Source organism: Sciurus carolinensis, chromosome 12, assembly GCF_902686445.1.
Source record: "Sciurus carolinensis chromosome 12, mSciCar1.2, whole genome shotgun sequence".
In the NCBI taxonomy this organism is placed as follows: Eukaryota; Metazoa; Chordata; class Mammalia; order Rodentia; family Sciuridae; genus Sciurus; species Sciurus carolinensis.
The window spans coordinates 69,171,663-69,188,921 of record NC_062224.1 but is presented as its reverse complement, the minus strand read 5'-3'; the positions used below and the strand labels follow the sequence as shown (position 1 = coordinate 69,188,921).

Here is a 17,259-nt window from a genome sequence, read left to right as displayed (position 1 = left end):
AGATGAGGGAGAATAGTAGTAAAGAGTTGAAGAGTGAAATAGAGAACAATAGAATTTGGCTGTTGCAGAAAGAAAAGAGGGGAAGAGAATCCAGGGAAATAGGAGAAAAAGAATATAAGAACAATATCAAAAAATATTTATAAAACAAAACCAATGTATGCTGATGAAAAACCCTAGTTCTTAAGATAGAGAATCAAAAAAATAACTACCTTTAAGAAATACTAGAAATAAGAGCAAGACACATATTTATATGTATAGATAAATATCCATGAACCATTCAGCACACAGGTTTTTTTATCTTTTAAATTTTGATTTATTGCCAGAAAGTGTTTAAATCCACTTCTATTTTTCAACTTTATTATTTTACTAATTGTAGAAAAATGTGAAGATACAGAAAGATTCAAAGAAAATTAAAATTATCTAGGATCCCTTTCCCAAATACAATAAAAGATTATATATACTTCCTTCTGGTCTTTTTACATTTATATAGCATTTTAAAACAAATCTAGTATAGTTAAAATGTTCCCTTTTTCTCCATTTCATAATATACATAGACCATTTCTTTAGAACATTAAATATTACATAAAAACATGATCTTCAGCTGATTGCTTTACAATCTAATTATAACTAAACCATAATTGACCTTCAGTTGTTGGAAATCCAGATTGTTTTGAATACTTGCTATCATAACAATAACTGTTAAACATCTTTCTTCATACATAGATTCTGTATGTATCTCTGACAATTTTTTAAAGAGAAATTTCTAAGAACACCCAACAAAGTGCATAAATATTTCTAAGCCTTCTGATACATTTTACAAATTGTCCTCCAAAAAGATTGTACCAATTTACAATACATAGCCAGAGTTCCACTTCTTCCCCATATTCCATGGCAATGTAGGAAAGTAGATATTACCCTCAAACCTTTATTGTTGCATATTTAATAGGGGAAGTGAGGTGAGAATGCTCACTTCTTGGTGTTTTCCCCCAAATGTAAGACTGCCCCTACGGTTACTGTTCGTTTGCTTTTCTCTGTGCTGTCGAGCAGTCTCAGTCTTTAAGGCAGGGTCTCCAGTACGAGCAATGTCCTCCCACATGCTCTTCTTTTGCAGGCAAGGACAAAAGAGCTCCAAGTCTTTCCCAAGTTTTTGTTTGCTTTTTTGTTTTCCCCTCAAGTTAAGCAAATACCCAAAATGACTGGAAAGTCTTCTTTTCTTCTGGGCAGTCATACTCTTTTAGTGTCTTGGTAATAAAACAGAAAACTGGGCCATATTCTTCAGGTTATGGAGTGTTTCTGACCATTCCATGGATCCTATCTGAGGTATGGCAGTGAGGAGTAAACTTTTAGTTTTGTTGGCATTTTCTTTCAGGGTCTTTAAAACCCAGTCCACTGAAACTGCTTCCTTGTGCTCCTTCCAGCAATCATAATCTGTTGCCATGGCAATGCCTGCATAGCAAATTCCAGCCTCCTTAGCAAGAACCACCTCTGGAACTGTGGTCATATTGATCACGTCCCAGGTGCGGAACATGAAGCTTTCTGCCCGGGAGCTAAAACGAGGTCCCTCGATTGTGACTATCGTCCCCTTTGATGACATCGGAGTCCTAGCTTCTTAGCAGTTTCTATGAGGACCTCTCTTGTTTTGGGGCAGAACGGCTCAGCCAATGGAATATGGCATACTCCTCTGGCACAGGAATGGCATCCATCATAGAAGGTCTGAGGCCTCATGTGGTCCTGTCAATGAACTGATCGATGACGACGATGTCACTGGGCTGAATCTCCTCCCTCAAGGAACCACAAGCTGTTGTCACTATGACATGTGTACAGTCCTCCTCCTTCAGAGCCTAGATGTTTGCCTGGTAGTTGACTTTTGAAGGCATAATGGTGTGCTGCCTCCCATGTCTTGCAAGGAGGACACAATCAACATTTTTTATCTTCCCCAAAATTAAGGCATCAGATGGTTTGCCAAATGGAGTATCCACATATTTTTCAGTTCTTCCTTCTAAAATTTCTGGAACATCCAGGCCTGTTCCACCAATTATTCCAATCTTCACGGCAGTGGTAGCGGTGCCGGAGGCCTTGTCTGCGCTGGGGAGAGGCTGCGACAGGCGAGCGCGCTGGGCCCAGACGGCAGCGGGGCCCAGCACACACTGTTTAAAAAAAAAGTTCTCGATGGAAAATAAAGGAATTTTTTCTGTTGCAATTGTCAAAAATTTTCTATAATATTATATGTTGGTTGTCAGTTCCCAATTGTCTTGCTTTCGGTTTTTTTGAGGTATGTATTGTGTGCAAGAGTAGTAGTTGGAAGCTGTCAATTCCTTCTTTTTGTGAAGTCCATCATTGTCGCCTGTTCTTAGGTTCCCTTCTCAGCAGTATGAGATGGGGCAGGTTGGAAAGTGTTGTCTACTCCATTCACATTGAGAGGTCGCTGTAGAGTTCTGTGAAAGGAGTTCCCAGAGTCAGAGCTCCTATAGGTGGGGTTTGGATCCCCAGGTGCTTTGTTGTATGATGTTTGGTGAAGCTTTTAAGTAAGCCCACCTCCACAGCCTGACTGCTTCTTGTCTACTCCGCTCATCTTATCACTTGAATCTCCCCTGGTTTCTGGTTCTGCTTGAGTGATGGAGGACCCCAGTCATTTTCCCTGTTCTGCCTCCCACTGCTCCCACATCTTGGCCCCCTGGGCTTAGTCCCAAAGCTCACATTTACTGCCACCCCCTTCAAGTCACAGCTCATCCCCAGCTAGTCCTGAGACTCAAAGAGTGAGAGACACCCAGGATCTCTACGGTCTGAGTGTCTCAAATACCCTGGGGTGCAACACTTTTCACACCTGAATTTCAGCTTGTATTCTAGTAACACACTGGGTTGAGTGGCAGGACACAGCCAGGTCAGGTTTTTGGACCCAGCCGTAATGACACAGGTCTGGGAACACCTGGGTTTGGATCCACACCCACCAGATGCCCTATGTAGCACAGTGGGAAAAGGTGGCACTGACCCTGCTCTCCACATGTCCCTGGAAATGCACACCATCCCTCTCATGTGAACACAAAGTGCATCTCATCCACTGGATCAGATCAAAAATGTCCCCAATCACTGTCCTCTCCATTTCAACCTCTCCACTTGAAGACACACCTTGGCACCACCCAAAATCCTGGCTCTTATTCTCTCTCTCCCTGACCTGCCTGGTGGATCCACATCAGTAGCTGCTGGTGCTGGCAGTGGATGTTATTCCTTTCTTTTTATTTTATTTTTTTCTATCTAAACTTCTGAGTCCCTGGGTCATTCTGAGAGTCCAGTATTAAATCCCAATAGAAAATTTTTTTTTTAATTGACCTCAAAAAGAAATTGGCTGTCCTCTTTTCTGGTCCCACACCATGGAGCAGTTTGGAAAGTACGTTCTCTACCATCTTCACCCCTTCCTGAAACTTTTATTTCTCTTGAGACCTCGTCTTTGACTTGTGTATTATTTAGAAGTGTGTTACTTAATCCTCATGTATTTGGGGGTTCTCTACCTATCTTTCTAATTTAGTTCTGTTGTGTTCTGAGAGCATACTTCACATGATTTCTATTTTAAATTTGAAAGATGTGTTTTATGGTCCAACATATGGTCTGTCTCGGTGAATTTTCCATGTGAATTTAAGAGTGTGTATTCTTCTATTGTTGGCTAAAGTAATCTGTAGGTGTCAACTATATTCAGTTGATTAATAATGCTCTTCAGTTCAATTATACTCTTGCTGAATTTCTACCTGCTGGGTCTGTCAGTTGCTGATAAAGTGGCTGAAGTCTCCAAGTACAAATAGTAGATTTTTCTATTTCTTCCTGCAGTTCTATCAGTTTTTGCCTGATGTACTTTGATACTTTTTCGCAGAGCACATTGATAAGTCTTCTTGGAGACTTGACCATTTTATCCTTATGTAATATTCTCTTTATCCATGATGATTTTCCATATTCTGAAGTCTGTTTTGTCTGAAATTGATATAGATATTCGAGCTCTCTTTTGATTAATGTTAGTGTGGTATATATATTTTTCCATCCTTTTACTTTCTTTCTGTGTTTTGATAATTAAAGTAGGTTTGGTAGAGATAACATAGCTTGGTGTTCTTTTTTACTGTCTTTTATTGGGGTATTTAAACCATTCACATTTACAATTATTGTGAATATAATTGGATTAATGTCTATGATCATATTTATAACTATTTTCCTTTCATCGCATTTGTTCTTTGTTTTGTCTTCCACTCTTTCAGGCTTCTCTGATTTTAAATAATCATTTTATATGCTCCATTTACTCTACTGTTAGTAGATCAATTATACTCTTAAAACATTTTTTGTAGTCACATTAGAATTTAAAGTATGTTTCCAACAAACCCAAGTCCAGTTTCAAATACCACTATCCCACTTATGGATAGGACAACTATATTTTAAAAGATTATTCCCAATTTCTCCCTCCAAACCCTTATATGTAACTTTGCTGTCACTCATTTCTGTTACCTACAAGCTATTATCACTGGTAACATTGTTAATATGATTGTTTTAAACAAAGACTACTCTTAGGCCAAATACAGATAAGAAAAATAAAAGATTTTGGTTTATCTTTATTTCTTCCTTAGCACTCTTCATTTCTTTATGTACAGTTGAATTTCTAACCTATTATTTTCCTTCTCTCTGAAAACTTATTTCAGTATTTCTTGCAAGGCAGGTCTACATTTTTGAAAACAAAATAAAATATTGTTATATATTTTATATATTTTTGAATAAATATATAAAATAAATATATTTATATATCTCATAATATTTTATATATTTACATGTTTTATATATAAATATATATATATTTTAATAAAATGTGAAGCTAATCACATTTTTAAATTTCAGTTTTCACCAAGTTGCCAACATAAAAAATCACTGTCATGCTTCACAGGCATGCCTAAACTTCATACACTCAATTTTATAAATGCTGTGAATTGCAAAATGTTCCTGAGATGTCATGAGCATGTATTATAAATACTATGTTGATTTCTGATTACCTCCATGATTATAATTTGGAACAAAAAGAAAGCAAGAATATGGATACTAAGCATAATAGGAATGATACTTCTTGAATAAAATTCCATAGCATTCATGCTATCCAAGAGGAAGAATTTTGGTCAGAAGAATAATTTGTCATTGACCTAAGCATTTTTGTTGCTCCTATTTTCTAAGCAGTCCAAAAGAGCATCTGTCTCAACTCATCGTCCTTCAAGTCACATGGACATGACAAACAGAAAAATAGATGTAGAAAATTTTCCTGGGAACTGAAACGTATAAATTATAAAAGCAGGTATTTAGGGTTAGGAACTCTATTGTCTCAGAGCAGAGAGCCAGATTCCCAATGATGGAGGTACCCATATGCCCACATATTCATTAAGAAACTTATTTTGTGTGTGTGTTTGTAAATTATGGATCCTTTAAAGAGCTGGGCCCAAGATACAGATTCTTCTCTTCTAGGCTTTCCTAAGGGGAAAATATATTTTATCTAAAATATGCTCCATTAACAGATGGTCCCCTTTCTTCTATATAGTCTAATCATTTATTTATAGTATTCACTGTTGACTCAGTAGTTACCTCTTTAATGACTTTACCTGTTTAACATGCACGAAAAGCATCCATTTCTATCTTCATTCAAATGCTGCTTCTCTGGTTATGAAACAAAAAAATGATTTTTCCCCTGTTTCTTCTAAACTCCTTTAGCATTCACTTTGATTACTAATGCTCTTCAGTACTGTAGTACATGATACTCTGTCCTTTATTACAGTTGTTTGGATGTGTCACTATTCCCTTTTCATTCATTCAGTCAACAGATATTTTGCACAAACCAAAGTGGTGACCCCTATAAAGCCAAGGTAAAAAATTATATGAGTTACTTAAATACAGTGGTTGTGTCTGATGCTTGCATTGCTCAGAGCTGCTCTGTGTTCCACTGTCCATAGCTATTAAAAACAGTGTGCTTCAGTATATCTGACTTTCAGTCAAAAAAAATTCTAAAATGTACCTGCTAATTTTGTTTTGAGGCTAAAATGGGATATTTGAAGAACAGTTAAGAGATATCTATCTCACAACTTAACATAATCTAAATAACAATGATTATAAGAACAATACAAAATCAATCTGATCTCTGTGATAATTTTTTATCTTTTTCCTCCTAGGATTTCCAAATTGTATTACCGTCATTTGATCTCTTCTCAGAGTATGGAAAATTATAGTCAAGAGCTGGACAAATTGTATAAAGGTATATATTCTTGCTAAGAAGCACTTTGAAAAGTATTCTAAATTAAAAAATCAAATGAAATTGACTTAACTGTTGGACATTTTAAAAAAAATTCTATATAGCATTTTAATATAACGACTCCATAAATTCTTTTTATTCTAATCTAATGGTTTCCACATTTAAAAATAATGGATTCTGTTTGTCAAATTTCTTCTCCAAAATGGACCAAAATACATTAACAGAACTAAAAAAATATAAAGTACTGTTTATCTTTAAATTAAATAATACATTAAATAGTCTTACACAATACAATGAAAAAATGCCAGTGGTCTTCAGAAACTATAGTACCTTTCAGTATTGTACACACAGAGTGTCATTTAATATTCCATACTCAATATGTGCATTGTTTGAAGTACAAATCATCTTAAGGGATAGCAAAGAAAAGGAGTCTAGGGTCTTAGATTATCAAAGAATAAAGATACCCACTGAAAATTCAAGAACAAAATGAGCTCTCACTGAATGTCATCTTTAATTGCTAAGGTATTTTAGAACAGAGAAATGAATTAAGTAAGGCTAATTTGGCACATTTTAACCAAATTTAAAGGTGATATTAGACGAAGACAGCAAGGTCACTACAGTTGAATGGACGGGGCAGGAATGAGAAATCAGGCCGGTTAGCATGCCTCAGTATTCTTCCAAACCTAACAACAAAGGGAAAGCACCGACCTATTGGAAAAAACAGAGAGCAGATTTATGAAATGTAATTCCTTCAATATATGTTAATATGTCTCCTCCTGCGCGGCGGCGGGGCCCGGCCCGCGGTGGCGGCGGGAAGGGGCGCAGGGGCTAGCTGTCCGCAGTTGCCAAGCTGCGGCGACCCAGGCGGGATGGTGTAGCGGGGCCTGCAAGCGGGAGGGCGGGGGTGGGGGTGAAGCGGCCAGCGACGGCTGACGCCGCCATTCGGGCTCGGGTGCAGCTGCAGCACGCTGAGGGGGCGTCGCCGCCGCCGGCCCCCGGAGCCGCCGCGGGAGGCCGCGCCCGACACGGCGGCCCAGGCGGTGCTGGACGAGTTCACGGCGCCAGCCTTGAAGGCAGCGCTGCTGGAGCGGAGTCGCGGCCGAATCAAGGGGCTGTTCGGTGTGAGCCTGGCTGTGCGCAGCGCGCTTGGGGCTGAAGAACCGCTGCCCGCGCGCATCTGGCTGCAGCTCCTCGGGGCATAGGTGGCGGTGCACAGCGCCAAGGAATATATCAAGGGAATCTGTGAACCTGAACTAGAAGAAAGAGAATGTTACCCCAAGGCCATGCACTGCATTTTTGTTGGGGCACAGAGCCTGTTTCTGAAGAGCTTGATTCGGGATACTTGTGCTGACCTCTGTGTTCTTGACATTGGTCTTCCTGGCATCCGAGGAAGTGCTGAGGCTGTAGTTATGGAGTCATATTCAGCAATTTGTAAAGCTCTTTGAGAATAATGAGAACCTACCCAGTAGTCAGAAAGAATCAGAGGTGAAAAGGGAATTCAAACAATTTGTTGAAGCCCATGCAGATAATTTTACAATGGATTTGTTGATTTTGCCCACTTCCTTGAAAAAAGAACTTTTGACTCTCACACAAGATGAGGAGAATCTATTTAAAACAGGAGATGATGATGTTATTGAAATTAGAGATGCTCAACAGAGTTTACACAGAATGCTGCCACAGGACTGAATATTTCTAGAGATGAAATTGTTTTGCAGGAAGATGTGAGAAATAAAGCTGGGACTCCTGTTTCTGAGCTTACAAAACAAATGGACGCAGTCTTTTCTAGTTCACCAGATATGCTTTTTGTTCCAGTTAATGGTCTAAATCCAGATGAAGAGACACTTTCCAAAGAGAGAGTTTGTCACAAAAGGAGATTTTCTGATTCAGAGGAAAGGCATACCAAGAAGCAGTTTTCTTTAGAAAATGTTCAAGAGGCAGAGCTTTCACATGATGGCAAGACATCTGCTGAAAATGTAATCATTGACCAATCTGATCCTTCTGCTGATTCTGAAAATTTAAGTCCATATGTAAAAGACACTACTGAGGAAATGGAATACGATATCCTCGTAAACTTTTTTAAAACCGTGGGCTATCCTCAAGAAATCATTGAAAAGGTCATTAGGGAGTATGGGCCTTCTACCGAACCATTATTGCTATTAGAGGAAATTGAAAAAGAAAATAAAAGGTTTCAAGAAAACAGAGAATTTTCACCTAGTACTACTGACATCAGTAAAACCAAAAGTAAAGGTGTTTGTAGCAGCATAAATGAGCTCACAACAGATTCCACTCCAAAGAAAATGCAGAGTCACACTCAGCAAAATATGGTAGAAAAATTTTCTTAGTTACCATTCAAAACAGAAGGCAAACCATGTACCTCAAATTGCAAAATTAATCCCTTCAGAATAGTGCCAATAGAACAGAAACATGAAATCTGGGGTTCAAACCAGAACTATGCTTGTAACAGACATTGAAACTGATGGCCTTTCACCTTCTGCTCCTTCAAGTCCCAAAGACATCAATTTTGTTTCAAGGGGACCTTCAAGTCACCAGCCCAGAATTGCAGTTTTTCCTGAAAATGGTTTGCAACACCAAGCAGAACCTTTGCTTTCAAATAATATGAAATCTGCCTGTGAAAAACGTCCAGGACACTGTAGCTCTCTTCAGTCTAAGCCAGATTGTCCACCCCTTTCTCCACTGAAGCCACTACCCCGCTATTACCTTCAGTTACTGATGCAAGGTTGGCAGGACCTTCTGATCATATTGATTCCTCAGTTACGGGGGTTCAAAGGTTTAGAGATACTCTGAAAGTACCCTACAAGCTGGAATTAAAAAATGAACCAGGGAAAATGGATTTGAAGCACATCGTTATAGATGGGAGCAATGTTGCTATTGCGTAAGTCCTCTATCTGCAAATTATTTCATAGTTTTACATAGTACTCTAAGCAGTGTCTCTGAATTGCATCTATCTATCTATCTATCTATCTATATCTATATATATGTATATATATGAACTATCCTATGCATGTATCTAGTGAATCAATAAATAGCCTTGCCCAAGGTGGGGATAACCAGCTAGTTGGAAAGGTTTTGTCTTTTCATCTTCTGGAGTCATGAACTTTACTTCCCTATCCTGAATTTGTATTCCTATGGGCAAGAAGTGTTAGAAAATTTATCTTTTCACACTGTATTGCCCAAAGATAATGCAGTATAGAGTGTTTTGTTATTACATTATCAGTCCTATGAGTGCCATTTGGCTCTGAATTCCAGTGTGGAGCAAAACAAATGTTTTTCTTTCTATGCTGGAACATGCTTAGTCACTAACCTAGAGTATACAATGGTAAAAGGTGTGATGTATTTCTGTTGTGCTTTTGATAGAATAGTAGCAGTTTCCTTCTTAAGGAAATTAGTTTGAGCTACATTGTGGACCTGTGTTCTTACTAAAAGTTTGTAATATTTGTTTCCAGTTAAAAGCAAAACAGTGGAAAGATCATGTCTGTTTAGGCTGTCTTGGAACCTCGGTTAGGATTCTGATTTTTTCCCTGTGCTTGTGGGGTTAGGCTTCTTCTCCAAGGGACAGTTTAGCATAGTGTCTAAAAAGAGTGTGAGGATCAGTGTCCACCCCACCTTGGAGCTATTTAATTTTGATCAGGTCACTCAATATTTCTGAGCTTCTTTTACTTCAAATCTGTTGCCTTTTCAACTGTCCTGAAGGACATTATCATGCCATTTCAACATCTTCTAGGTAGTTTCTCTCTAGTGTGGTACTCAGTCACCCCATTGTTAAAAGCTTTAGATAAATTAAATTTGCAGAATTAATTTCAGCAAAGACAGATTTCATGAATTGGGCCGCATTCAGAACCCCAAGAGGTTCAGAGAGCTCCAGCTGGCAGTGTGGGTAAGCAGGATTTACAGGCAATAAGGAAGTGACATGGAGAAACAGTTTGATTGTAGCTCTACATTTGCCTTATTTGGGCATGGTGTGATGAGCCACTTGCCTTATGTGAACACATTCAGATCTCTTGGCAGCCTGTGATTGGCTAAAGCTCAGCTGCTGTGATTGAGACTCAGTCCATCACAAGAATGTACTCTTGGGCTAGGTTGCAGTATATTTACTTTGTAGAGTTGTACATGTATGAATTCAAGAACCAGGGGCAGCTGTGGGGCAAATTTTATAGAGGTCTTCAATGTCTAGCGTTTTAGGTGATCACAATTCAAGAAATAGGGCATCTGAACATGCAATGAGGGAGACATTGCCAAATCTTAAAAATACTTTTTATGCCTTGTTGAATGTGTGACCCCTTTTCCCAGGACTTCTAAAAGTTCAATTAAGGCCCTGAAATGTTAGGAATACTTATTGAAATTGAAAAATTAAAATTATTGAGACATGTTTATTTTATGGTTGTAATTTTTGTTTTATATGTCTTCTCACCTACTGCCTTACACCCATATTGTTTATTGCAGTGCTTGCTAGGCAAGTGCTCTACTACTGAGCTACTCTTCCAACCCTCATTTCATCCAGAAACATTTTAGTATTTGTTGCTGTGGTGTTGGTTCTGAATGTTTTCTGTGAAGGTTTTATTACACACAGAGGTGAGAGGGGTGTAGTTCTTCTTAGCAGCAATTTTTCTCATGGGGTGAGTTCAGCTCCTCTCATTTCCTGTTAGTACAGATCTGTATTCCTACCTTCTTCTTGATGACATTGAGAACCCATTTGCCCTTGGGCATCTTGAGTAGCTCCATAGCACACTGCTCTTTTAGGGCATAGCCACACACTTCTCAGGTCACGTCTTACATGAACTTGGTGTGTTTGGCATGGTGTCCACTGTGGCAGATTGTCTCTGTCTGCTCATGTTCTTGGTTGCCTTGTGGCTCAGGTTGAGGCCCACATCCGTGTGGTAGTGTGGATCCATGACTGTAAGCAGTGGTGAGGAGAGCGGGTGGAGGTGAGGCTCTACTTGAATCCCACCTTCCAGAACCCTGCCACTGGCTTCCTCAGGCTTGCCCATCATATTCAACCAATCCTCCAACCCCTTAGCAAGCCTGGGGTTGCATGGATGGTCTTTAGTATGTTATTATTATTATTATTTTTAATATAAGGACTATTCTGCCTTTTATTTATTGGTTTTACTTTCATGGTCCTGGGAACCAAAAGCAGGACCTCATGCAAGCTAGACAAGAGTTCTACCACTGAGCTAAATCTCCACCCCTTCTTTATTTTGAGACAGGTTTTTTCTAAGTTACCCAGACTGGCCCCAAACTCATTCCTCCTACCACAGTCCCCTGAAAAACTGGGATTGTAAGTGAGTACCACAACATCAAGCTGCTTTTCATTTTATTTTTTATTTTTATTTATTCATTCATTTATTTATTTTGGTACTGGAGGTCAAATCCAGGGGCATTTTACCCTTGAGCTACATCCCCAGCCCTTTTTAGTCTTGATTTTGAGACAGGGTATTGTTAAGTTGCTGATTCTTGAACTTGGCAGTCCTCCTGCCTCAGCCTCCCAAGTAGCTGGGATTACAGGCATTCACAACCAGGTTGGTGCAGCTGCTTTTTATTTTTTGAATGAATTGTTGGTGTCATATTTTGCTGTCCAAAGGAAAATGCCAGCAGTTCAAATGTTAAAATTTGGAGATTGGCCATAAAAATATGTAGTGTACTTGCCTTCCTTTCCAAATAATACTATTTATTGTCAGTTTTCTTTGTTTTTGGCGACTCTTTTGGGGGAAACCCAGTAAATGACCCACAGCTGCCTAGCATTATCTAAATAAAAATGTAAAATGGAGTTTCAGGGCCAGCACCAGTCCCTCATTGTGAGAATTTCTTTCCTTTTTTTTTTTGTTAGGATTTCTTGAGCCATGTGACGATAAAAAAATTTAGGTCATAATTGTGAGTAATACTGACCCTTTTTTCAGAAACTTTTCTACATATGGAAAGATTTCCCAAATTCTTAAAAAAGAAGAAGAAGAAGAAGAAGAAGAAGAAGAAGAAGAAGAAGAAGAAGAAGAATGCAAATTATGGTAGACTGAGCAGTTGCTTTTATAAACTTTCTGGAGTAGTAAATAGCTTGTTTCTCTGAGGGATCATATTTGGAATTTAGGGTGGTGCCATTTGTCCAGATCTGATGTTTTACATGTCTGGTCCTCCCATTTGCCCATAGTGGCTCTTCCCATCATCGTGATGAACCCTAAAACACTGGTATATATTTCTGAACACCGTTGCACAGTGGTATCTCCTTTCAAAACAACCAATCAGTGCACTAACGGAAACCTACAAGCTTTCATTCTCTCTGAAAACTGATTATTTTGGAAGAATTTGAATTTTCTTTGAATTCACAGATGTTCAATTTAAAAGCAATACTTTTACAAAAGGATGTGTTGCCCACAGTTTAGCTTAGTTAGATACAGATTGATCCGAAAATGTCTATTTAAAATCAACCCTTTTTAAGGGAAACTTTTAATGGGCAATGGATTATATTTTATTTTATTTTATCTTTTATTAAAATTCTTTTTTTTTACAGACTGCATTTTGATTCATTATACACAAATGGGGTACAACTTTTCGTCTCTATAGTTGTACACAATGTAGATTCACACCTTTCATGTAATCATACATATACATAGGGTAATACTGTCTGTCTCATTCTACTATCTTTTGGTCCCCCACCACCTCCCACCATATTTTCCTCTACACTATCCAAAGTTCCTTCATTCTTTTTTCCCACTGCACCCCCCCCCACCATCCCCTCTCATTATGTATCATCATGCACTTATCAGAGAAAACATTCAACCTTTGGTTTTCTGGGCTTGACCTACCTCACTTAGGATGATGTTTTCCATCTTCATCTATTTACCAGCAAATGTCATAATTTTATTCTTCTTTCTGGCTGAGTAATATTCCATTGTGTATATATACCACAGTTTTTTTTTTTTTTTTTTTTTTTTTTTTTTTTTTTTTTTTTTATCCATTTACCTGTTGAAGGGCTTCTAGGTTGGTTCCACAATCTAGCTATTGTGAATTGAGCTGCTATGAACATTGATGTGGCTGCATCACTGTAGTATGCTGATTTGAAATCCTTTGGGTATAAAGCGAGGAATGGGATAGCTGGGTCAAATGGTGAGTTCATTCAAAGTTTTCTGAGGAATCTCCATACTGCTTTCCAGAGTGGCTGCACCAATTTGCAACTCCACCAGCGATGTATGAGTGTGCCTTTTTCCCCACAACCACGCCAATACCTATTGTTGCTTGTACTCTTGATAATAGCCATTCTAATTGGAGTTAGATGAAATCTTAGGGTGGTTTTACTTTGCATTTTTCTAATTACTAGGGATGATGAGCACTTTTTCATATATTTGTCAATCACCTGTGTATCTTCTGTGAAGTGTCTGCCCAGTTCCTTAGCCCCTTTTATGGGAAACTTTTAATGGGCATTGGTTTTAATTTTTGATGGAAATATTTTAGAACTCTAGATATAGTTCTGTGTGGTGGTCACACAGAATTGTGAATGTGCTAAATGCCATTGAATTGATCACTTACAAATGATTGTTTTGCATAATTGAATTTTGAATCAATTTCACCTCAGTAAATTTTTAAGTTGGAAAAAAAAATGAGCCCTTATTCTAAGCATTTGCTTCCATAATAAATGTGAGACTATAAAATCTGTGAAGGGGCTTGCTTGAATCTCTTCTGTTCACAGACTATCCCCACCAGCCATGATAATCAATAAAAATATGTTGATAAATGAGTGAATAAAAGGTTTAAAGGTTAGGGTTTTTTAAATGACTTTTCACCACCCATTTGTAAAGTATTGATTGTCATCCTAATGATCAATTTAGATTAAATTTTAGCTGAGGCCATTATTTAAATAAATATTTTGATGCTTAAGGCTAAAAAAATATGTCTCCTCTACTGCACCTATAACTCTGAAGACTTCAACTTGGAAATTAATATGCTAAATTGGATACCAATATCTGCCTTTTAACTACTCCAAAGGAATACATGAGGGAAAATATAAAATATTTTGAGCTAATAGAAAAATGTATATACCAAGTAAAATTGCTGTTTCAAAGGTTGGTCAATTATCTTTATCCATTGGAGCATTTGTCTTGTATTTTTGAGTCACAGTATAAAGTAGACTAAATAAAATGTTTCATATTTGTAAGTGACTTTAGATTTAATTCAAAGATATATCAACATATGGTGAGAGACTGAAAACAACTTCACCACTCATTAATATAAACTAAATTAAATGAAGAACAAACAATGCAATTCTATGTAGATGTTAAATGTAAGCATAAATCTTTACCTATTCAGTTGAAAAAATGCCTACAATGTATTTCTAAGAAGGTTATATAAGAAGCCTGTGTAGGCTGGGGATATAGCTCAGCTGGTAGAGTGCTTACCTGGCACGCACAAGGCCCTGGGTTCAATCCCCAGCACCATGGAAAAAAAAAAAGGCTTTCAGTTAAAAGGCAGATATTGGTAACTTGGTTTTATTTTCTAAAGTATGTGTATATGTGTGTATGCATGTGAATGTACATATATATGTCTGTGTGTATAAAAATACACTTCCATATACATATGTATATGTATATATCTATGTATTGCAAAAAATTTAATGGCAATAATCTCTGGGTGGTGAAATTACAGAAACTTTTTTGAGGACATTTCTATGTGTTTCAATCTTTTGATGTTTTTGTGTAATTAGACAAAAGCAAAGTGTTAAGATACTCTAATAAGGACTATTTGTTCTACTCTGTTAATTACAGAACATCTTGACTTTATTCTATTTAATTATAATAATTTAGAAACAATTATATTTTTTCTGAAGACAAAGTAATTACTTGCTAAATTATTTATGCTGAAAGACAAGGATGAGTAACAAATGTTTCACATTATTTTTAATTAAAAAGCATGCAATGCAAAGATACAAATATGTGATGGAATTTTTTTTAAAAATGTTTTCAAACTTCTCTCTTGGATTTTAAAGTGTTTTGTGAATTGACAATATTATTAAAATGTCATCTTTTAGTCTTAGATAGGAAATGATTGTCTGGTCTTTAATTTCAGTAAGTGAAGGGCAGCAGCCTTAGCTGAGGCTCTCCTATTAAGATTTAATTTAACCAAATACAACGAAGTGTTTCCGTTCCTTATAAAGAAGGCCAAGATGAGGACACTTGCACCAAACTGTTGAATAAAGATGCTATAGTAATTTTTGGAGCTATCTATTTGATTACTCCAGCTTCAAGGTAGTTCATCGCTTCACTATAATTCACCTGACAACCTTGCCTCTTACACCCAATACTGCATTTTCCCATCAGTCTGATTAGAAATACTGATGCCTTCATCAGATTGATCTTTCTTTCCTCATTATGTCTAAGTATAGAATAAACAGAGCCTCCACCTACCTATTACCACTTAATGCACTGAAGTTTTAGCCACTGAAAATACTCAGGGAGAATTTAACTTAAAATGCATGCATATTCTTAAAAGCTGCCCCCTGACTAGGATAATATGATTCCTTTTAATTTATTTAATTTATCCTTAGAATTGTTCACTTTTTGTAATCTTTTATTGTTTCCCCAAAGCAGTTTTGTCTAAATCAGACAAAACTGTCATAGTGTTTTGCCAACCTCTTAGCTCCATTCATCTCCTTCAGGCAGAAAGATTCTGCAGACCAGAGTGGAGCAAAGTGATGAGGATAAGATGAAATCATGGGTTGTAATTTTATGAATTGGATAAGTTATCCAATTCAGTCTGGCATCAATTGGAGTTTTCTTGCATTCTGTGCTTCTCACTTTTCTCAAATTCTTCTTTGTAATAGTCTTGGTTCCAGTCTGTTTTCCTGCTAAAAAGTGGTTCAGTTTCAAGGCTAGATGAGTTTTAATAAAATTATTTGTTAGGCCTGAAAAACAACGTATTCTCCTCTTCCATAGGATTCTGGCATATGAATGATTGAAGTAGTTGAGAGAAAAGTGAAAATGAAGAAAAAGTATGGTTAACACTGAATTGGGAAGGGGGTAAAATGCCAGTCTTTTTGCAGAGGGAGTAAGATCTTACCAGCTGCATGAGGAGAAATAAGTTATATAAGGGGAGAGTATATTTAAGAATATAAGTTGTATATGTGCCTGTGGGAAGTTAAAATTTTAATCCTTATCACTTTTGCTTGACATTTTGTGAATTTATAACCCTTTTAAGTATGTAGTAAGTCATAGTATATTGGCAAAGAAAAAAATAAAGATAACTTCAGTATCTTCTTGGTTAAATTGTCCTTTCACTAAAGATGCTCAGGAGAAGGTGTTTCGCTGTGTTTTTCTACAGCAGAAATCCAGACCAGCAGACAAACCTCAGAAAATAGTTTAAATTCAACTGGACTTCAATGAATGAAGGAGGGACCTTGACCTCCCAAACATTAACTGAACTAAAACTAAGAGGGGAAGATTTAAATCTCTACTTGAGATCTAATGAGATTCTTTTCCTTCTTTCATTTTATTCTTGTTTTTAGAAAATAAAAGAAGACAAAATGTCAAAATGAGGTTAAGATGTGAATTGAGAGTAAAATAGAAGACCCCACTTCCTGGAGTCCTGGATTCTTCTTTCATGGCTGATGAGTAACCTTGACTTGGATCTTTTAACCCCTGAAGTTTTCTTTTTCTATTACTTGTCTGTAACTCATAGAAACAACAACAGCAAAAGCCTTTACACTTTGAAAGTAAAGTACAAATGAGGATCCTGTAGGAAATTCACTTAAATCAGACTATGATCCAATAAACTATAATATTTTGTAAGCTTAGTCATGAATTAGTTATGTATTGTGCATGGTGTGTGAGTGTGTGTGTGTGTGTGTGTGTGTGTGTGCGTGTAAGCTTGTGTGTGGGGGGGTGTTAAATCTCCTAGATCTATCTTTTGAATAAAATCTTAAACTTGGATCTTTTATTTTTGAGAATGTCTGTTAACAACTTCAGTCCTTGGTGACCTAAAGTGCCATAAATAGTTCCAGGGAA

The 17,259-nt window shown here is 37.3% G+C and overlaps 2 pseudogenes; one reads left to right on the top strand and one right to left on the bottom strand.

Moving 5' to 3' along the window:
• Positions 1-1,132: 1,132 nt before the first annotated feature.
• Positions 1,133-3,100, bottom strand: LOC124961393 (S-methyl-5'-thioadenosine phosphorylase-like; annotated as a pseudogene).
• A 268-nt stretch (positions 3,101-3,368) lies between these two features.
• LOC124961392 (NEDD4-binding protein 1-like) lies at positions 3,369-16,969 on the top strand (annotated as a pseudogene).
• The last annotated feature ends 290 nt before the right edge of the window (positions 16,970-17,259 follow it).